Source organism: Elephas maximus, chromosome 22 (assembly GCF_024166365.1).
Source record: "Elephas maximus indicus isolate mEleMax1 chromosome 22, mEleMax1 primary haplotype, whole genome shotgun sequence".
In the NCBI taxonomy this organism is placed as follows: domain Eukaryota; kingdom Metazoa; phylum Chordata; class Mammalia; order Proboscidea; family Elephantidae; genus Elephas; species Elephas maximus.
In genome coordinates, this window is record NC_064840.1 from 46580219 (window position 1) to 46603859 (window position 23641).

The window sequence follows — 23641 nt, forward strand, 5'->3', positions numbered from 1 at the left end:
GCCATCGAGTTGATTCCAACTCATAGCGACCCCTATGCACAATGGAACAAAACACTGCCCAGTCCTGCACCATCCTCACAGTTTTTGCTATGCTTCTGCCCATTGTTGCAGCCACTGGGTCAATTCATTTCATTGAGGCTCTTCCTCTTTTTCACTGACCCTCTGCTTTACCAGCATGATGTTCTTCTCTGGTGACTGATCCCTCCTGATAACATGTCCAAAGTATATGAGACATAGTCTCACCATCCTTGCTTCTAAGAAGCATTCTGGTTGTACTTCTTCAGATTTGTTTGTTCTTTTGGCAGTCCAAGGTATATTCAATATTCTTCACCAAGACCACATTTCAAAGGCATCAATTTTTCTTCCATCTTCCTTATACATTGTCCAGCTTTTGCGTGCATATAAGGTGATTGAAAACACCGTGGCTTGGATCAGGCACACCTTAGTCCTCAAGCTGACATCTTTGCTTTTTAACAATTTAAAGAGGTCTTTTGTGGCCGATTTGCCCAATGCAATGCATCTTTTGATCTCTTGACTGTTGCTTCCATGGGTGTTGATTGTGGATCCAAGTAAAATGAAATCCTTGACAACTTCAATCTTTCCTCTGTTCATCCTTATGTTGCTTATTGGTCCAGTTGTGAGGATTTTTGTTTTCTTTATGTTGAAATGTAATCTATTCTGAAGGCTGTTGTCTTTGATCTTCGTCAGTAAGTGCTTCAAGTCCCCTTCACTCTCAGCAAGCAAGGTTTGTGTCATCTGCATAACTCAGGTTGTGAATGAGTTTTCATCTGATCCCCCATTCTTTTTCATATAGTACAGCTTCTTGGATTGTTTGCTCAGCATACATGTTGAAAAGGTATGGTGAGAGGATACAATCCTGGCACACACCTTTCCTGACTTTAAACCATGCAGTATCCCTTCGCCCTGTTCAAATGACTGCCTCTTGATCCACGTACAGATTCCTCATGAGCACAATTAATGCTCCAGAATTCACATTTTCCACAATTTGACCCATAATTTGTTATGGTCCACACAGTCAAATGCCTTAGCATAGTCAATAAAACACACGTAAACACCTTCTGGTATTCTCTGCTTTCAGCCGGGATCCCTCTGACTTTAGCAATGATATCCCTGGTTCCACGTCCTCTTCTAGATCCAGCTTGAATTTCTGGCAGTTTTCTGTCAATATACTGCTGCAGCTGCTTTTGAACGATCTTCAGCAAAACTTTGCCTGCATGTGATATTAATGATATTGTTTGATTTCTTGGGAATAAGCATAAGTATGGATCTCTTCCAGTCAGTTGGCCATGTAGCTGCCTTCCAAGTTTCTTGGTATGGACAAGTGAGCACTTCCAGCGCTGCATCCAATTATGATGTCCTTGATGTCTGGTCTTCGGTCACTAGTGTTCAACGTGTCCAATCTACTCTTGAGATGGCCTCTAAATTCAGGTGGGATATACTCAAGTCACACTTTGGCTCTCTAGCACAGACTTGTTCTAATTCTCTTCGGTTTCAGCTTGAACTTGTGTATGAATAATTGATGGTCTAATCTGTGGTCAGCCCCTGCTTGTTCTCACTGATGATATTGAGATTTCCCATTGTCTTTTTCCACAGATATAGTCTATTTGATTCCTGTGTATTCCATCTGGCAAGGTCCACGTGTATAGTCACCATTTATGTTGTTGAAAAGAGGTATTTGCAATGAAGAAGTAGTTGGTCTTGCAAAATTCAATCATGTGATCTCTGGCTTGGTTTCTATCACCAAGGCCACATTTTCCAGCTTTCACCTTCCAATCACCAGTAATTATCAGTGCATCCTGATTGCATGCTCGATCAATTTCAGACTGCAGAAGTTGGTAAAAATCTTTAGTTTCTTCATCTTTGGGCTTAGTGGCTGGTGCATAAATAGTCGTATTAACTGGTCTTCCTTGTAGACACATGGATATTATCCTATTACTTACAGCGTTGTACTTAAGGATAGATGTTGAAATGTTCTTTTTGATGATGAATGTAATGCCATTCCTCTTCAAGCTGTCATTCTCAGCATAGTAGACCATATGATTATCTGATTCAAAATGACCTATACTAGTCCATTTCAGCTCAAATGCTTAGGATATCAATGTTGATGCATTCCATTTCATTTTTGACAATTTCTAATTTTCCCAGATTCACACTTTGTAAATTTCCAGGTTCATAGCAACACACAAGCCACCACAGTATGACAAGCTGACAGACAGGTGGTAGTACTCAAGATACACAGTGGCAACAACAAGGGATTTGAACATACCAATGATCATGAAGATGGCGCAGGACTCAGCAGTGTTTCATTCTGTTGTACATGGGTTTGCCATGAGTTGGAGCTGACTCAATGGTAATTAACAACAGTGTTTCTATTGTGATGTAAAATTTCACCTATAAGAATATTCTTTTAGATTTGTTAACAACTTATAGAAAGAGAATAAGTTCAGCTTGATCTAAAAGTCACTGCCTCAGCTCAACCTCAGTTTCTCCATGATATCATACTGTGAAGCAAAAATAAGAATAACCTTAAGTATGATCATTTCCTTTGCTACTTTCGAAGTTTGTGGTTCAAAGCAAAGTATACCCCTCATTCTACAGCCTTTGCCTGTCTACACAGTTAGAACAAGATACCTTTGGGGTGTGATAGTGCCCAAGTCCCTGAATAGTTCAGTAAGCTGAACTTTTTCTTGTGGCACTGATCACAGGAAGATTAGGTGAAATCACATGAAGAGTTGGTAATCTCTTCCCAGGAAAAAGAAGCACAATACATATCTGGGGATATGTAGTGCTTATATACACCAGGCACCTCCTGCATGTAAATTCATCCCCAGAGCAAGTCTGCTTGCTCATGTTAGAGATGAGGGAACTGAGGCCCAGCAGGGATTAAGTGACATCCTGATGTAGCTCCTTAGCTGCCTTCCTTAGAATAGCAGACAGGGATCCAGCTGCACACCTGAAAGCCCTGGTCTCTAACCTGGCTCTGCCCCTCCTCTGAACTCCCATTTCCTTATCTGTAGTAATAGTGGCTCGTATTGGGCCAGTGGCTTTCAAACTTCTTAGCTGCAGAGCTCTTCGTTCAAACAAAATCATCCTCAGAAGCCCATGGTATAAGACGAATAAAAGTGGCCCTGTGACTGCTGGAACCCTCAGTCTGGATGCCCAGTCCTCCCCACTGCTGGCAGTGGCCACTCCAGAGCAGGTCGCTAACAGGATCTGATTCCAGACTCATTAAATGGTATCTGAAGAAATTCTGGAAGCAGTTTGGTTTGCATTTTCAAAAGAGAAGGAGGGGAAGTTGACAAACGGCACACTGGCTGTCATTATTCTGGAATGCTGGCAGAGAAGTAGTCTTTGCCCAAAAAGGGTTTGAAAACGGAACATTGCACACTTTTTTTTTTTTTAAATGTGCTATCCACATTTAGCTTATTGCCAGGGCATCTAGTTGCCAGTTAAAAACCCACTGTTTATAAGTTGCCCATGTAATTTGACCTCTTACAATGAAAATGTTCTTGCAGTTTACCCGTATCTGTAACACTATTGCTTTTTATTTTTTTTTTTTTTGATTTTGCTACCAGTGGGAAATAACTAAAGGAGAATCTCAGAAATGGATTTTGTAAAAGGAAACTCTAGGAGAGGGACGAAACCCCAGACTAGCAAACCATTCCTAAAGAATTTCTAGTGGTTCTCAACTAGGGGCAATTTGGCAATGTCTAGAGATGTTTTTGGTTGTCACAGTTGTACTGGGGACTGCTACTGGCACCTAGTGGGTAGAGGTCAGGGATTCTGCTATACATCCTGTAATGCATAGGACAGCCCCCACAACAAAGATTTATTGGGTTCAAAATAGCAATCATGCCTTTTGTAGTATAAACTCTGGTTTATACTATGCAAACTGTATGTATTCCTATACTATAAACCCTGGTTTAACTCCCCCCACCAAAAAAAAAAAAAAAAAACGCTGCCATTGAGTTGATTCCTACTCATAGTGACCTCATAGGGTTTCCAAGGGTGTAAAACCTTACAGAAGTAGACTACCACATCTTTCTCCCTTGGAGCCAACTTTTCAGTAGCAGTTGATCACTTTACCCATAGGAATTCCAAAAACTTACAAAATATTTAGAAACATCATGTTTAAAGGAGAACATTAATTTTTTTTTTTTTTACTATTATTCGGGCTTTTTAATAGTGATTCTAAAAATCTAAGGTCACCAAATGCCTCAAGGTCTCTAAAGAGGTAACAGTTTTCTACCTGCTACTTTTTACATTTCACAAAAACCTTAATGAAGATTGTGTTTTACTTTCAAAATATCACCTGTTTAAAAAAAAAGTATCAAAAATAATACATAGTACAGGCACACAATTCATTTCGAAATTCCTAAGTTTGAAAGCTCAGTAGACTGACGTTTCTACATTACTAATTTGGGGCCAGAATCTGACCTGAACAGAACTCATTTGGCAGCAAACCCACCTAAACTGTTGTGAGTCTACTTATAGATTTTATAGTTACATGAAGTATCTGTGTGTTTGATTATGGGATGCTGCAGTAAACTCCAATAGTGGTGGTGTACAGTATACAGTATATAAGCCATATTACCTTTCTAAAATCTGGAAAACTCCAAAGCACATCTTGCCCCACAGCTTTTGGGAAAGAAGGTGAGTAGACTGACACATGGTGACCCCATGTGTGTCAGAGTAGAACTGTGCAACTAACATTTGAGAAGGCAACTAACATTTATGTCATAACTGATCTGTGTTAGGCAATGTATTTCCTACTCTGTCTCATTTTAGACCTTTCAAAATGCAGGGTTTAAGGGGAGAAAATAATAGTGACCCTTTACAATGAGAAGTTGGGAGCACTTTTTCTGTGCCTGTTTTTATAAATACGAAGAAACAAAAAAAAAAAAAAAAGGAAAACTGTACTACAAACTCCTCATTGGTTTCTGTGGGTGGGAAACCAAAGGGAGATTCTCCCCTACCACCTGGTGGATGGTGCCAAGCTTGGCCTCTGTGTGGGGACCATTCCTTTCCCTTTACTGCTCTGTTCTGCCTTATTACTTGGTGCGACTCTTGAGAGGAAACCAACTTTAACCAAATCTCCTTTACCCCTCTGGGTTGTCCTCTGCAGCCATACAGGCTGTTTAGATTTCCAGACGATACTCTTCCTTGAGATTAGTTTATACAGTCTGGAATTTTGCACTTGGATCAGTTCTCTTGGTTTAAATATCACCCTTCTGGATCTTCCTTTAAAATGAAAATGCCCAGTGGCATCCTAAGATGTGTGTATTCTCCCTCTTATACATCCAGTCCTGTATCCTTACTCCATCCTTGAACATTCTTCAGGTGTCATTTTATTTCACCCCATAGTTACCCTTTAAGATTATGAACAGATGTTTTTATCCCCATTTTTAAAACCAAAAAAAAACAAGCCCTGGGCTGCGGAGTTGATTCAGACTCATGGCAATCCCAATCCCATGTGTTACAGAGCAGAACCAAGCTCCATGGCGTTTTCTTGGCTGTAATTTTTATGGAAGCAGATCGCTAGATCTTTCTTCTGCCGCTCCTCTGGGTGGGTTCCAACTGTCAATCTTTAGGTTAGTAGTTGAGAGCAAAGTGTTTATGCCACCCACAGACCTTATCCCCATTCTACCTGTCTAATAAATGAGGCTCACAGAGGTTAAATAGTTTACCCAGTGGCACAAAGTTACTAAGTGACAGGTCTGTTCATGAAGTGTTAACTTCTTCAATAGAACTGTGTTGATTACATGGCAAACAAGGCATTTGCTGTGTCCAGTGTCACCAGGAGAAAACAGGCAATCCTACACTCTATACCTCAACCCTGCCATGAGTAGCTCTGATGTGCTCCTGGACAAAAGGAAAAAAACCAAACCAAACCAGCTCCCGTCAAGTCAATTCCAACTCACAGCGACCCTACAGGACAGGGTAATACTGCCCCATAGGGTTTCCAAGGCTGTAATCTTTACGGAAGCAGACTGCCACATCTTTCTCTCGAGGAGCAGCTGGTGGGTTCAAACCACTAACTTTCTGTTAGCAGTCAAGTGCTTAACCACGGGGACTCCTGGACAGAGGGAAGAAGTAGAGTAATGAGAGGATGTGAAGCTGGAAAATGCCAGGGCAAATAGAGGGAGGAGCAGGGAAGTAGGGGGCGCAGGGAGTAAATTATTAACGATGTGAGTATAATGCTCAGAGTTCTCAAATGTTTTCATGTCCAGTTCTTATCCTGAGCTTGCTGATTAATCGAGATGTGCTTGTGAAGCACTGAGCATCCGCTGCACACTAAGTTGTGAGCTAAGTCCTATGCGGGACACTCGGGAGGAGACGTGGTCCCCCACTGCCTTCCAGTCTAATCTGGGAGAAAAGGATGGGACAACAACAGTCATTAGGACAAGATAACATTTGTTATAAAAATGAATTTATAAATTTGTTATAAATTAGGAATGCAGAGGCCTGATATATCAGGAAGTACTTGGCAATCTTTGTGGATGGAGTGAGTGTTCAACTGAAAGACAGGATTTGAAAAGCCAACAGAAGCCGCAAGGCAGGAGTAAGCATGGCATGTTCGTGGACAAGCGAGCTAAGCCCCCTTGTGAGAGTAGTTGAGTGTGTGTGAGTGTGAGTGTGTGTGTGCGTGTGTGTGTGAGTATGAGTATGAGTGGGGGTAGGGGTGAGTCATGGAAGACAACACTGACCAGGCCTGCGGGGCAACATTATCCTGGGTGTGTTTTTGAAAACAGATAAGAGTTTTGACCATGCATAAGAGGAAATAGGGAGCCACTGGGCGTTTGGACAAGTAAGTGACATGGTGGAGCAGTTTTAAAGTAAGATTAGATGGGCAATGATGGCAAGGTATGTTAGAGTGAGAGAGTCAGGCTGACATGAGGACTTGAACAGGTGTGGCAGTGAGATGCAGAGGATGGGGCAGATAGCAGAGACATTTCAAGGCAAAGTCAGTGGGAATCGGAGGCTGCTTATGAGGAATCAGAGAGGGAAGAACAAAGGATTCAAGTTTTGACTATGAGGTGGGCAGGTGGTACGTGGATAGAGAAGTTGGTAAGTGGAAGAAGCTCAGGAAGGCACTTCATGTTGACCATATTCAGCCTGAAATCATGGTGTTTAAGTGAAACTATCTAGAGTTGTGCTATCCATTATGGTAACTTCTAGTCATGTGTAGTGAATTAAATTTTAATTTAAATAAACTAAAATAGTCCTTGGGTGATGCAAATGGTTAACATACTCAACTGAAAACCAAAAACTTGGCGGTTTGCGTCCACCCACAGGTACCTTTGAAGAAAGGCCTGGCAATCTACGTCTGTAAAATCAGTCATTGAAAACCCTGTGGAACACAGTTCTACTCTGACACACATGAGGTGGCCATAAGTAGAAATTGAATTGACTGAAACAGGAAAAAAAAATTACATTAAATTAAAAATTCAGTTCCTCAGTCCCACTAACCATGTTTCAAATGCTCAGTAGCTACATGTGTCTAGTGGCCACCATATTGGACAGCACAGATATAGAACATTTTCACCATCTCAGAAGTTCCATTGTACAGGTCTGCTCTGGAGACAAGTGGCAAATATCAGTGTTTTGATGAAGAGAGAGCTCTTGAGATGGGAGTCATGGGGATGCAGAAATAGTGAAGCCAGACAATGGGTTGTCTCTTAAGGGAGAAGGCCTACGGCTGAATTTTAGGACACGTACAAAGTTAGGAGGAATAGGAAAAAGAAGAGCAAAAAAAAAAAACTTGCCTGAGGTTTTGGAAAAGTGGGAGACTCAGCAAAACGTAAAGTCCTGGCAACAAAAGTAGGAGAAAATTTCAATGAAGAGGTGGTGGTGCCAACGTCAAATGCAGTAGAGAAGTCAAGAAGAAAGAGGATAGGAAGGAAAAAAAATGTGTTTCGTAATCCGAGGTTATTTGTGACCTAGCAAACCTGATGTAGGAAGTGGGTATTGGAGGTGATGTAGTTAAAGATGAATGCCATTAGCTTTGTGTCAGGCCAGTGTAGGAGTTCAAGGTCGAGGAACAATTCCATTGAATGGTGGGGACTAGAGACTCATTAAGGACTTGTAGAGAAAGAAAGTGAAGAAAAGAAGCAGAGCCAACTGCTTGGAAAAGTTTGGGAAGGAAAGGAATGAGGGAGATTGAACTGTAACCACTGAGGACTTCATGGTCAAATTATTATTTTTTCAAGCCTTTGTGCTGTCCATTCACTTTTGGAAGCTTGCCGATGTGGTGTCAAAAAGGTGGAAATTAAACTCTTTGCTGCCATTTTCTGCCCTTGAATTTGGTGTCTTTGGTGTTGGGGCTGCATCAGATACAGCTTGTACCTTTAAGGTAGTTTGTTTACACAGCTGACTTTTAGTCTGCAAAAATTAAATGTATGGTTTTTCTTAAGTAGTTTAAAAAAAATTTTTTTTTCCTCAAGAAAAGTAAGGTGGGGAATAGAAGAAGAATTTCAGGGGTTGGCTGAGAGGATTCGAAGGAAGAGAGTAACTTGGAAAACCAGCTGCCATAACAGTTGGGATGGAATGAGAAAGGGCACAACGTAAGGAGTTGAGCTTTCAAGGGTGCTGTGGTGGGGGTGGGGAGCTGTAGGGGGCTTGGGGTAGCTGTCCTCTGAGATGGGAATAGTCTTAAAGCCAGAGAATATATCAGTTTGGTCTGCTTGCTTTTACTGTCCTGTCTTCCCCATTTCCCTTCCACTGGAGTCTTCCTTTTGATTTATTTTACTTTAGATTTTTATGTATTATGGGCTGTATTTTTTTTAGGTTAATACGTGCAAGCTTATTTCTTGCTCAGTGTTTCAGTTATTGATTTCTGCACTAGTGGCTTCAAACACCTAGTGGCTTAAACAATGAGCTGATAATAAACTCTTCATATGCATGATTTCTTTTAATCCTTGCACACACTTGGAGCACTTGGTATTTTTATTCTCATTCACAACTGAGGAAGTTGTGGCAGGCTGAGGTCACACAATAAGCCAGTGGCAGGTAGGAAGTGGCACCTGGTTCTCTCCGGTGGCATCCTCCCTGTTCTCAGTCCAGCATGCTAAAACCACCAGTCTGTTCCTGCTGTCGTGACTGATGTGGCCACAACTATGACTATGCCCACATAAGGATGTGTTTGCTGTCTGTGGCCATAATTCGCTTCTTGTTAGTAAGTTGTGGAAAAATGGTTATGTAGAAATAACACAAATAACACCTCCCGGTGTCAACCCAGCCCCCATGGGGGACAAGATGCTTAGCAACTCTTTCAAAGTATCCAAGACAAAATTTGACCTTTAAGCAGTTTCTCCATTTAGAGTTAAATTTGTCTTCAGAAAATATGGTTTGAATAAATCAAGACCTCCTGTTTTAGCTGTTTAACTGAGAAGGTAAATATTTTCAATCTGATTTTAAATTCTTCTTTTGCCAAATTCCACAGGGCAAGGGGGAAAAAAAAAGCACAACGCTAAAGTTCAGGATAAAAAAGAAACTTCCCAGGAAATGCATTGGTACAAGCCATAGCTGTGGTCATCATAAATACCACTTTTACTTTCCAAGCCAAAGGCTGGGCTTTCCACAGTAAGTCTTTTTACCCCCCTAGTTTGCATTATGATTTTTATATAGAAGCCAGGACTCAGATATGTCACAAAGTTCAGGTGTCAATATCAAATGGATCCCTTGGGACAGATACCAGCGAAAAAATAGTGCATGCAACACCCTCACCCAGCTGCTACCTTTCCAAACCGTAGCACTTTCCTGTGCTGACCAAGGGTCTTGAGCTTACCAAAGTCAGCCATCCTCTCAAACCGGTAGCTGCATCCAACTGTCACTTCTCTATAAGTCCAACTGTACGCATTTGAAGGGAATTACAGTTTTTAATTCTTTCTTGTGCTTTTAATTTGCTAATATTGCATCCATCAGGGTGCTATTGGGTAATAGTGTTTTATAAGGGTCAGAATGTAGATTTGACAGTCCAAGCCAAACGCAAACTTGAGAAATTGCATATTGCCTTCCTGTGACTCATCCCAGGCCTCCAGATGGAAATGATTTTCCAAGGTCACTACAAAGCACTGTACAAAGGTGTCTCATATGGAGAACATATGGCATGATGGCAGGCAAGTGAGTTTCACCAAGGGTCAGAGTGTCTTTCCCTATTCTCTCCCTTGACCTTGTCAACATTAGCCTGTCTCTGAGAGTGTCCCTTCAATTATGGGGGGATCACAGGGACAGTTTGTGCTTTTCTTCTCCTCCATGCCCTTTCCACCACCTTCACCCCAACCACTGCTCCTATTTTCCAGGCTTATAGAAGGAACCAAGGAAGAAGTGTGCCTCCTTCCATCAAATCATTTCCATTTCTTAAAATAAGCCCCAGCTTTCTTCTTTGGGAAAACTAAACAAAAAAAATCAAATCCATTGCCATCGAGTCATCTGACTCATAGCGACCCTATAGGACAGAATAAAGCTGCCTCATAGAGTTTCCAAGGCTGTTATCTTTACAGAAGCAGACTGCCACACCTTCCTCCCATGGAGCAGCTGGTGGGTTCAAACCACCAACCTTTTGGTTAGCAGCTGAGCACTTTAAAAACTGCACTATCAGGGATCCTTTTCTCTAGGAAACTAGGATCCCAAAATATCCTTTATTTACACTATCCAACAAACATTTGAGAGCTCCCTGGGTGCCAGACACAGAGAGACTCTGACTTTGAGGCAGACAGAGTCATTTAAAAAAAAAACCAAACCCATTGCCATCAAATCTCTTCCGACTCATAGTGACCCATAGGACAGAGTAGAACTGACCCATAAGGTTTCCAAGGAACACCTGGAGGACTTGAGCTGCCAACATTTTGGTTAGCAGCCGTAGTTCTTAACCACTACATCACCAGGGTTTCCAACAGAGTTATTATCCTGGTTTAAATATCTGAATTACTAGGTGGAGCTGAAAATGCAATGAGGTCCGTGGTGGCCTTGTGTCAGCCTTGAAAACTGAGAAAGATAAATCATAGGAAACACAGGGAGTTGCTTAAAGACCCAGGAGTTAGAGGTCACAAACTGGGGCCAAATTGGAACCACAATAAATGTGTACATTTATTCAACGCATACATTGTTCTTAAATGAATTCAAGAGTCGAATTTAAGTATTTTTTAAATGGTGATATATATTCTGCCACAGGCCCCACCTCTCTACCTATTGTCTTCATTCACTTATTTACCTTTCTGGACTTCAGGGATATTTGCATTTTTTATAGGAGATCTAGTGTTATAGCTCTAGGGAGCAGGTGGAGTCTGGGCCGCTTGAGTTTTCAATTGTATACTCTGTCCTCTCTCTTGGTCTGAGCCCAGGAAGAAGGCCCCAGAACTAAGGACATGTTTAGAGTGAGTAATTCAGAGGACCTTCCATCAGCTTTCTCTCAGCTCCCCCCATTTCCTAGGCTGTCCACCCACAGAGCTGGGTGAACCCAGAGTGCAGGCTCAGATAAAAAAAGTAAAGTGTCAAGGGAAAGAAAAAAATATTAGTGTTGAGTACTGGCTGGGTACCAAGCTCTCGCTTTACATGTACCTTTCATATGACTTCATTTATTCTCCTTCTCTTGAACCTCCATGGGATAGGTTTCCATACAGGGGCCTACCTATCAAACTGTCCTCATAAGGATGTGTAGATGGCTGGGGGACAGGAAAGAAGACACGGCATGAGGACAATAATTTGTGAATGCATTTTAGCAATAATACTAGGTAAAATTGTCTGTTGAGGGTTTGGGACCTGTGAAGGCAGCACCGTAACACTCTGGTGTCCAGAGTAAGTGACACGTAACACAACCTCAGATCATCCTTGTAAATTGTGATGCATCTCACAGTTGAGTACAACTTATTCTCTTCCTAGATGCCTAGCTCAGTGGTTTCTCTCTGCTAAAGGAACGTATGTGCATGTTATCAACAAATTTATGTCATAAACTTTAAAACTGCATCTTTGTTTTAAAATTGTTTCTGTTTTTTTTGGTTGTTGTTGTTAGTTGTCATAGAGTCAGTGCTGACTTATGTTGACCCCGTGCACAACAGAACGAAACGTTGCCCAATCTGGTGCCATCTTCAGTGATCGTTGATATGCTCGATTCCATTGTTGCTGCCACTGTTTTTAGTGTCTTCCATCCTAGGGGGGCTTATCTTCCAGCACTATACCGGACAGTATTCTGTTGTGATCCATAGGGTTTTAATTGGCTAATTTTTGGAAGTAGATCATCAAGCCTTTCTTCCTAGCCTGCCTTTGTCTGGAAGCTCCGCTGAAACCTGTCCATCATGGGCGACTCTGCTGGTTTTTGAAATACTGGTGGCATAGCTTCCACCATCACAGCAACATACAAGCCACCACAGTACAACAAACTGACAGATGGTTGGCGGTTCTGGTTTTACTCTCTTTAAATTTTGATGTCCCAGGCCCTAGTCTGGTTATGGGTCAGTTTGAAGGCAGAACCTTGGCAACTCTTTCGTCCTTAGCAGAGAAAACAAAACCACTTGCAAACTTCCAGAGCACAGAAGGTGTGAGTGAAGACCCCGCCATGAGTTGATGTGAGGTAGTGGTCCCTGTGCAGGCAGTGTGGAGGGAGGGGTTCCTTTCCTCTACAGCTGAGTGTGCCGTGTCCAGGTGGGGAAATGGATTGACACATAAGCCCAAAAGCTACAAAATAGGGCACTTGTACATCATACTTCTATTTTCTACCTTTTCTATAAACAACCAATTTCATGGGCCTTGGATAGTGATGGCAGTACATTCTTATCATGATTTCAAACTTCTGAATCACCCAGGGTCTGTCACTCACTCACTGTGTGACTTCAGGAAGATTCCTTCTTCTCCAGGCCTCAATTCTTCATCCCCAGAATGATGTGGCTGGCTTAAGTGACCATCTCTTAAGCTCCAAGTTGCATTCTGCAGACCTAATCTGAATCGGTCTTAATCAGCTTTGAATCCTCCGGGCCTAAGCAGGATAGTAAGTACTGTGTAAATGTTGAATTAAATAAAATAGACCTGAAGTCCAGTTCTACATGTCTAATGATAAAACCAGTCTTAATAAAGAGTGTGGAAGCTCTGATCAGCTGTGCTATATTTTGTATGAGCCCTTGCAGAACCCAGTGTTTGGGTTTTCTACCTGTCACAGAGACTCAGAAGGTGGTGTCAGTGGCTTGAATCTTTAAGTGGATCCAACATTGCTTCTCCAGATGTAAACTCAGACAAAGCCTGGGCCTAGGCCTTATACTGTTAAATATCTGGATGTAAAAGGGGAAAAAAATCAAGTATCCAAAGTTTTTAAACGTGGTCTAATAACTAAAGAAAGTCTCCAAGCAGCTTTCTGGTGCCTGGAAAAAAAAAAAACGCGGGGGCGGGGGTGGAGGCGAGGGTGTGAAACATCTGTGTGATTGAACGCCTGTCCTGGTTATACTCAGTTACTTGGCTTAACTTTACATGGCCTTGAGAAACGGGGCTTGTGTCCTGTGATCAGTACAGGTAGTCAAATGGAACGATGCAAGCCAGAAAAAGGAAATCTGAATTGTCCTGACTGCATGTTGTACCACTTACAGTAACTTAAAGAAGATTCTTTTTCTGTCTTCCATGCTGCCTTGATAGACACTTAATGTGTTGGGGCAGGAATCCAAGCCAGTAAAGTTGGCCACATTCTGAGCTATAGATGGATACATCTTCTACATCCATGTCAGCTCATCGAGGTGGCCATGAGAATAACTGCTGCAGAATTGTTTCCTAAAGCAAACCTTTTTTTTTCTCCCTGTGCTAGAAAATGTCTACATTGTGGACAGTAGTCAGTCCTCAGGCTGCCTAGCTGAAGACCCAGTGGCTATCATAGTACAGTGAAACTTGTGAGGGCCAGAACTGGATGGGACTGCCTTGTTTTTCTGGGTCTCACAAGTTTTCCGTCTTTGACAGGGTGCAGTCTTACCACTTTTCTATCGCTATTAGTGGAAGATATTTGAGTTTGCCTTCACAGACAGATTCCTGCCTTACACAGTTTCTGGCTTTCTCAGCTTTCCCCTTTTATTGATGTTTTTTCATGCATGTTCCTCTCCCCAGCTAAAAAAAAAAAAAAAATTTTTTTTTTAATTCCATGATATAAACAAAAGGAAAGTATAATCAATGCAAGGCAAGATAAACTTGAAAATCTTTTTTTGGAAGGGGCTGGAAAGATGCAGACAGATACCTGGCAAAGGAAGGTGAACACTATATGTTTTTTCCTATTCACAAGGACAGATCTTTTTCAGCACTTATATGCTAGCCATGTTACATATATTTTTGTTTAATAATCACGTTCTCTTAGGCAAAGTGAGATCAAGGTCCATTGCTCAATTAGTAAGCAGCGGCACTGGAATTAAACCCACGACCCTCTGGCTCTGGACTGAGGCCCTCCCCTGCACCATGCTGCCTTCTGGGCTAATCATTTGCTCCCCTCTCAGCAATTTGGGACTGCACTAACTACACACCTGATGAGACCTGAATACTCACTCCAAACACCACTGCTAGCCCGTCCTGAAGAAGACAGAGAAAAGCATCCTCGTCTGAACAATGAGCAGAGATTTTGTTTGAGTTTTCTGAGATCTCCTTGCAGTTTATATATGCAAACTTGCTATATAAGAGGCTATTTCTTTGCTTTAATGTGTTTTACTTATAATTTGGGAAAAAAGCTATCAGATGACAATGCTGCTTTGGTGATGGTCATAGCAATCTGCTACTCTTCTGAAAGAGTTTAGTGTTTTTAGTGACATTGCTGCAGTTTGGCTTTTGCTAGCGTTATTGAGAACCCTTGGTGCTAAGTGATAGATCCTGTGAAAGCAAGATCATCTAGATCACGTTTTTACTAAAGCTGTGCCCCAGTGGAAGAACAACACCATTAGCTCAAGAGCTTTGGGCTTTCTCTTTGGTGGGTTTTCTCTTCATGGACATGGGTAAAGAAAAATAGAAAGGGCCTTTTGCAGTTTTGGCACTTAAAATACTCTATCGGTCGAGGCCATAGAATTAGCCTCGTTTACTAATTCAGTTGCTCCAGCTCTTTGCCACGTAAGTGTCTCCATTAAGGAGTGGGAAGAGCCCGAGATCACCAATCTGAACACTAAAATGTGAGTTCCACCTTTGTCACTAATCACTTTGGGCACTTCTCGGATTGTCTCTGTGATCTGCTTTTCTTATCTGACAAATGGAGTTTGTAAAAAGCTGCCCCAGCTATCTCAGAATATTAATGTTGGAGAGTAACCCGAGGTTAAAGATTTGATTGCTATAAAAAGTTAAGTGTCACGAAGTGTAAGCTTGTATTGTTACCTAGACCACAGGATGCGAAGAATCCTTAGCTCCAGTTGTAGCCTGTCCCTCTGGATGAGGTATGTAACAGTGCAGTTGGTGGACCTGTGCCAGTTCATGAACCATTTGTTCCTGATCTGCCATTAAATTGTGTTTATAAACATTTATAGCAATATGACAGAGTAATTTTCTGTCTATTAAATCTCATAATAAAAAGTCGAGGCTTGTATTTTGTTGGAATTTTAAAAAATCTTTCTTTTTTAGTGATTTTTTTTTTCTTAAAATTTTTTTGCAAGTATTGGTACGTGATGGTTTGGGGGAAAAATATGGTTCTTCACACAAATAATTTGAGAAACCCTGGTATGTAAGACATCAAAAATCCAGGGGACAAGTGAAACATTGGAATTAGAGTCTGCATGTTTCACCTATCCAGCGAAAGGCTGAGAGGAAGTGCGAGACATCCTGAGTCCAGCTGGCTAGTTCCCTTCCTCCCATATGTCTGGTGTCCTGTCGACAGCACCAGAGAACATGTTCTGCTGTCCTAACATTGCAGACTCAGTATCATCAAAAGGAATAAAGGTCCAAAGTGTAGGGCTGCCACTGCTTTTCCTCCTATGGTGCCTGAGAACCCCTTGAGCTGGTGGCTCTTTTTCTGGGCTGATAGGACCTGGGTGGACATAGCCTAAATAATGTTCATGTAGGTCCATGGTCATCTGAGTAAAGAGAAAATGCTAATTTCCATGTCAGGAAACATCAGAAGTAGCTGAAGAAGCAGCAGAAAGCCTCTGGTTACTCCTCACTCAGACTTGTAAAGCTCTGAAGATGCTCTGAAGTCCAACCTGGAAGCTCTGGTACAGGCACTGTATCAAACAGATTGCTTGCCAAATGTTTGGTCTTTATTTGCTTAGGGTTCAGAATCATTTTTCCATAGAAACAATGATTCATTTTATTTCTCTACCCATTTTCTACCTTGACACACCATTGATGATGTTGATTTGGGATACACTCAATTCCAGGTATGCTATCTCTTTCTCTTCCTCTTAAGGAATCTATCATAATACAAGTGAGCAAGAGCAATGCCATTATAATCCATAAAAAGTCAAATTATGAACTTCCAAACTTTCACTGTTATTAGTAGTAAATTACTTTCAATGTACTTCACAGCCAGTTGCAACACACAAGTGTGCCCTGTACCACAGTTGAAAAATTTTGGTGGCTGGGTGTTAGGGCCTGATACCAACCCACAAAATCCATTTAAACCTATGATGTACTTGAATATGTTACTAACACTAAAACCAAACTTGTTGCCATCGAGTTGATTCTGGCTCATGGTGACCCCATGTGTTTCAGAGTAGAGCTGCTCAGTAGGGTTTTCATGGCTGTAATCTTTATGAAGCAGATCCATAGGCTTTCTTCTGCAGAGTCACTGGGTTGGATCAAATCCCAACCTTTAGGTTAGTACTTAAGTGCAAACCATTTGCGCCACTCAGCAACCTGTTACTAACACGACAGAAGATCTAATCACTGTGTGCTACAGTGCTTCTAGAATAAAGTACATGCAGAGTTCCCAGTGGGAGTGTGACAAAGACATTCCCCTAAATTGCCTTTCTTTGCCTTGGGATCGAGTAACCTTTTTCCTCCAAAAAATGAGGTCAGCGACTTTTCCAGCATCAAGTTCCTGATGCTGGGTCAGTTGGCCTGGAGCAGGAGAAACTGGGAAATCCTAGATGTGTGGGGAAGGGAGGTATAGGGAGTAGGAGAAAGGAGCTTAGGTGGATAAAAATGTGGCAAAGCGTCTTAGACATCTAAAAGGAATAGGTAAAGACCTGTTTTTGCACCTTGTCCTTCTCACTTTTGCCAGCACCTTGCATTGGGCTGGGGCACAGTCACAGGTAGAGAAGGGAGGAAGCAGAGGTGGGGATCCCAACTTACCAGTGTGTTGTAGAGTCCCCTCTTTTCCTTTTTTGTTGTTCCAGCCTATTCATTCCTCTATTTTGGTATCAATATTTGTAAATTAATGTAACTTCAAACTACATTTTAATATTGAGTAGAATAAGCCTCTGTCATTTTGGCTATTCATCCATATTTATTCCTCTAGATAAAATTTAGAATTGTTTTATCTAGCTCTAAATAAACATAGTTGGAATTTTGTTAATTTATATATTAGTATGGATAAAATTGATATTTTCACAATATAAAAACTTCCCACCTTCAGTAGACTTTTGAAGTTCCCTATTGTTTATTCTAAGGAGTCCTGGTGATGCAGTGGTTAAGCATTCGGCTGCTAACTGAAAGGTCCACAGTTTGAACCCACCAGCAGCTCCAGGGGAGACAGATGTGGCAGTTTGTTTCTGTAAAGATTACAGCCTTGAAAACCCTATGGGGCACTCCTACTCTGTTCTGTAAGGTCACTATGAATTGAACTGATTAAAAAGCAAAGGGTTGGGTTTAATTTTTTGCTCTATACATTTGCTGTTATAATTTATTCCTAGAAAGGGACATCGTGTTTGAAAAGTAGAGGGCTAACAGAAATGAAATTCTCAATGAGATGGATGGATACAATAGCCACAAGAATGGACTCAAACACCCCAGTGATCAGGAAGATGGTGCAGAACCAGGAGATATTTTTTTCTGTCATACATAGAATGGCCATGAGTTGGAGCCAACAATGTACATTTCTTGCTAAAATTATCCCTAGATAAGTTTGTATTTTTATTGCTCCTGTGAATGCAATATTTTTCTCCATTATATTTTAATTCTGTTTATCGTTGGCATATAAGAAAGCCGTTTATTTTAGATGCATGAGGAAATGCTCACAATCATTAGCCATTAGAGAAATGCAAATCAAAACTACAATGAGATTCCATCTCATTCCAGCAAGGCTGGCATTAATCCAAAAAACACAAAATAATAAATGTTGGAGAGGTAGTGGAGAGACTGGAACACTTATACACTACTGGTGGGAATGTAAGATGGTACAAACGCTTTGGAAATCAATTTGGCACTTCTTTAAAAACTAGAAATAGAATTACCATACAATCCAGCAATCCCACTCCTTGGAATGTATCCTAGAGAATTAAGAGCCTTTACACAAACAGATATATGCACGCCCATGTTCACTGCAGCCCTGTTTACAATAGCAAAAAGATGGAAGCAACCGAGGTGTCTATCAACAGACGAATGGATAAATAAATTATGGTATATTTACACAATGGAATACTACGCATCAATAAAGAACAATGATGAATCCGTTTAACATTTCATAACATGGAGGAACCTGGAAGGCAATATACTGAGTGAAATTAGTCACTTGCAAAAGGACAAATATTGTATAAGACCACTATTATAACAACTGGAGAAACAGTTTAAACAGAAGAAAATATTCTTTGATAGTTACGAGAGGCGGAGGAAGGGAGGGAGGGAGAGGGGTTTTCACTAATTAGATAGTAGATAAGAACTATTTTAGGTGAAAGGAAAGACAACACACAATACAGGAGATGTCAGCACAGCTGGACTAAACTAAAACCAAAGAAGTTTCCTGAATAAACTGAATGCTTCGAAGGCCAGCGTAGCAGGGGTGGGAGTTTGGCAGCCATGGTTTCAGGGGACATCTAAGTCAACTGGCATAATAAAATCTATTAAGAAAACATTCTGCATCCTACTTTGGAGAGTGGCTTCTGGGGTCTTAAACGCTAGCAAGAGGCCATCTAAAATGCATCAATGGGTCTCAACCCACCTGGAGCAAAGGAGAATGAAGAACACCAAAGACCAAAGAGAGAGAAAGGACTACATAAACCAGAGAGTACATCAGCCTAAGACCAGAAGAACTAGATGGTGCCTGGCTACAACCTATGACTGGCCTGACAGGGAACAAAACAGAGAACCCCTGAGGGAGCAAGAGAGTAGTGGGATGCAGACCCCAAATTCTCATAAAAAGACCAGACTTAGTGGTCTGACTGAGACTAGAAAGACCCCAGAGGTCATGGTCCCCAGACCTTCTGTTAACCCAAGACAGGAACCATTCCTAAACCTAACTCTTCGGACAGGGATTGGACTGGACTATGGGATAGAAAGTGACACTGGTGAAGAATGAGCTTCTTAGATCAAGCAGACACATGAGACTATGTTGGCATTTCCTGTCTGGAGGGGAGATGAGAGAACAAAGGAGGTCAGAAGCTGGCTGAATGAACATGACAATAGAGAGTGGAGGGAAAGAGTGTGGTGTCTCACTAAGAGGAGAGCAATTAGGAGTATATAGCGAGGTGTATATAAATTTTTGTATGAGACAGTGACTTGATTTGGAAACTTTCACTTAAAGCACAATAAAATTTTTTTTTAAAAGCTATATTTTAATACACTTAATTTTCAACCTGCTACTTTCCTGCCTACTATACTAATTTTTTTTTTCCAGCTAATCTTTTTGGGTTATTTGAGTGTAGAAAAATCGTCTACGTTTACTAATTCTGCTCCTCCTTTCCAATGTTTATAACTCACCATTTTCTTGTTTAATTGCGTTAGCCAGTATTCCCAGAAAAACGTTAACTAACTGAAGCTACCCTGATGAAACATGACAGGTTGCCAGACCCTTCTTTCTATACCAATGGAAACATGGTACTTTGCCAGCCTCCTCTTCCACTCCATAGTTCATCAAACACTTGCTTATAGGAATAAAATTTTGCTCAAATGACAGGGAAAGACAATAAAATCTTGTTCAAATGACTGTGAAAGGCAATCTTGGGAGAAATATGCAAGTTGGATACGTTGTCTCTTTGTCTTAGTCATATGGTGCAGGAACGGTAAGGTAGGATTTAGGGATTGATTATATGTTTAGTTATGAGGTCTTACATTTTTTATAGCGTCTGAATTGGTCTCAAGAGGGTACCTGACTGAGTCACTGCTGGACTTCCTATTTAGGGTTCGGTCAGAGCAATTGCCTTAATTTTGCAGTATCCTGTACATACCTCTTCCTCCTAAGAACACAGTGGGGTGTCCTTCTGAGGTCTTTAATTTGTATTTTATTCTTGGTTCCAATTTGAATCCACACTCAAGCAAAATGAACTCAAAATTTATCCCTTGGTTGTATTTCCAATCCATGCAAATCCAGGCAGTCAGTGTTCTCAGGTACTGACATTAACTCAGATAGGAAGCTCAGTGCCTGGTTTCCATTGCAGTAAGGTCAGAGGAAGTCATTGGGCCAGTATTACCACCACAGCTGACCAAGCTGTTGAATCTCATCTGTTTTCTATTGGTATGGAGTCAAGATAGGCCTTCAGACTTGCCAGTGTCAGAAATAAATTTTTCACTCAGAAAGTGAAAGAGGCACCTCTTGTCTTCTTCTTAATCTTTTTCTTTATACATGTATTCATACATATATATAATTTTACAAATATACATAAATGTCATCATGTACTCATGTAGTGGATGCTATGATGCACTTTCTGGATCTTTCCCTCCAGGACTGAAGTGCTCATTCCCCCAGCTGTTGGGATCGCTGACTGCTAACCCTTACAGTTGAGTCCCACCTTCTGGTGACTGCCGTCTGCTGATGAGCGCCACCTCCTTCCTGGGGACCAAACCAAACCAAAGCCATTTCCATCAAGTCAGTTCCAACATATATTACAGAGTAAAACTACTCCATAGGGTTTTCTTGTCTGTAAGTTTTATGGAAGCAGATCACCAGGCCTTTCTTCATGGCACTGCTGGGTAGATTCAAACCACCAACCTCTAGGTTTGTAGTCATGCATCAACAGTTTGTGCAACCCAAGGACCTCCTCCTGGGGACGGCTGTGCCCCAGGATGTCCTAACACAGGGCAACTGTGCAGGGCAGTCCCACTCCAGAGCTTCCCCTGAGTTGGCTGTTACTGCACTGCAGCCCAACTTCTGCCTCTGCCCAGTCCTATTTGCTTCCTCCCCAACAGGTATGATCCTGAAGGCACATTTCAATAAACCTTCTACAGGCAAATCTTCACCTGAGTCTACTCAGTGAACCTGACCTTGCTGTCTCCTTGAATTTTTTTTTTTAGGATTTTTACTGTGCTTTAAGTGAAAGTTTACAAAGCAAGTCAGTCTCTCAACACAAAACCCATATACACCTTGCTACACACTCTCAATTACTCTCCCCCCCAAAAAAAAAAAAAAATTTTTTTTTTTTTAATGAGACAGCCTGCTCTCTCCCTCCACTCTCTCTTTTCGTGTTCATTTCACCAGCTTCTAACCCCCTCCAGCTTCTCCTCTCCCCTCCAGACAGGAGATGCCAACATAGTCTCAAGTGTCCACCTAATCCAAGAAGCTCACTCCTCACCAGCATCCCTCTCCAACCCATTGTCCAGACCAATCCATGTCTGAAGTGTTGGCTTTGGGAATGGTTCCTGTCCTGGGCCAACAGAAGGTCTGGGAGCCATGACCACCAGGGTCCTTCTAGTCTCACTCAGACCATTAAGTCTGTTCTTATGAGAATTTGGGGTCTGCATCCCACTGCTGTCCTGCTCCCTCAGGGCTTCTCTGTTGTGTTCCCTGTCAGGGCAGTCATCAGTTGTAGCTGGACACCATCTATTTCCTCAGGATGATGTAGCCTCTGGTTCATGTGGCCCTTTCTGTCTCCTGGGCTCATAATCACCTTGTGTCCTTGGTGTTCTTCATTCTCCTTTGATCCAGGTGGGTTGAGACCAATTGATGCATCTTAGATGGCTGCTTGCTAGCATTTAAGACCCCAGACGCCACTCTCCAAAGTGTGCTGCAGAATGTTTTCTTAATAGATTTTATCATGCCAGTTGACTTAGATGTCCCCTGAAACCATGGTCCCCAGACCCCTTCCCCTGCTATGCTGGCCTTGGAAGCATTCAGTTTATTCAGGAAACTTTTTGCTTTTGGTTTAGTCCAATTGTGCTGACCTCCCCTGTATTGTGTACTGTCTTTCCCTTCACCTAAAATAGTTCTTATCTACTATCTAATCAGTGAATGCCCCCTTCCACCGTCCCTCCCTCCCCCACCTCGTAACTGCAAAAGGATGTTTTCTTCTCAGTTTAAATTATTTCTCAAGTTCTTATAATAGCGGTCTGAGGCAATATTTGTCCTTTTGCAACTGACTCATTTCACCAGCATAATGCCTTCCAGGTTCCTCCATGTCATGAAATGTTTCACAGATTCCTCACTGTTTTTTATCGATGTGTAGTATTCCGCTGTGTGAATATACCATAATTTATCCATTCATCCATTGATGGGCACCTTGGTTGCTTCCATGTTTTTGCTATTGTAAACAGTGCTGCAATAAACATGGGTGTGCATATATCTGTTCGTGTAAAGGCTCTTATTTCTCTAGGATATATTCCAAGGAGTGGGATTCCTGGGTCATATGGTAGCTCTATCTCTAGCTTTTTAAGGAAGCGCCAAATTGATTTCCAAAGTGGTTGTACCATTTGACATTCCCACCAGCAGTGTATAAGTGTTCCAATCTCTCCACAGCCTCTGCAACATTTATTATTTTGTGTTTTTTGGATTAACGCCAGCCTTGTCGGAGATGAAATCTCATTGTAGTTTTGATCTGCGTTTCTCTAATGGCTAATGATCGTGAACATCTCCTCAGATATCTGTTAGCTACCTGAATGTCTTCTTTAGTTAAGTGTCTATTCATATCTTTTGCCCATTTTTTAATTGGATTATTTGTCTTTTTGCAGTTGAGTTTTTGCAGTATCATGTAGATTTTACAGATCAAGTGCTGATCAGAAATGTCATAGCTAAAAACTTTTTCCCAGTCTGTAGGTAGTCTTTTTACTCTTTTGGTGAAGTCTTTGGATGAGCATAGGTGTTTGATTTATAGGAGCTCCCAGTTATCTAGTTTTTCTTCCACATTCTTAATAATGTCTCGTGTACTGTTTATGCCATGTATTAAGGCTCCTAACATTGTCCCTATTTTTTCTTCCATGATCTTTATCATTTTAGATTTTATATTTAGGTCTTTGATCCATTTTGAGTTAATTTTTGTGCATGGAGTGAGGTATGTGTCTTGTTTCATTTTTTCGCAGATGGATATCCAGTTATGCCAGCACCATTTGTTAAAAAGACTGTCTTTTCCCGCGTTTAACTGTTTTGGGGCCTTTGTCAAATATCAACTGCTCATATGTGGATGGATTTATGTCTGGATTCTCAATTTTGTTCCATTGGTCCACGTATCTGTTGTCGTACCGGTACCAGGCTGTTTTGACTTCTGTGGTGGTATAATAGGTTCTAAAATCAGGTAAAGTAAGGCCTCCCACTTTGTTCTTCTTTTTCAGTAATGTCTTATTTATCCGGGGCCTCTTTTCCTTCCATATGAAATTGGTGATTTGT

At 41.4% G+C, this 23641-nt stretch overlaps 1 protein-coding gene and 1 non-coding gene across 4 annotated transcripts in view; both read left to right on the forward strand.

Moving 5' to 3' along the window:
- The window catches only part of ADRA1A (adrenoceptor alpha 1A), a 116390-nt gene that overhangs the window by 15946 nt on the left and 76803 nt on the right, over positions 1 to 23641 (forward strand). The window lies entirely within an intron of this gene.
- Positions 8230 to 8362, forward strand: LOC126066181 (small nucleolar RNA SNORA13). The gene has a single exon (XR_007515033.1). It is a non-coding gene; the product is annotated as a small nucleolar RNA SNORA13 (small nucleolar RNA).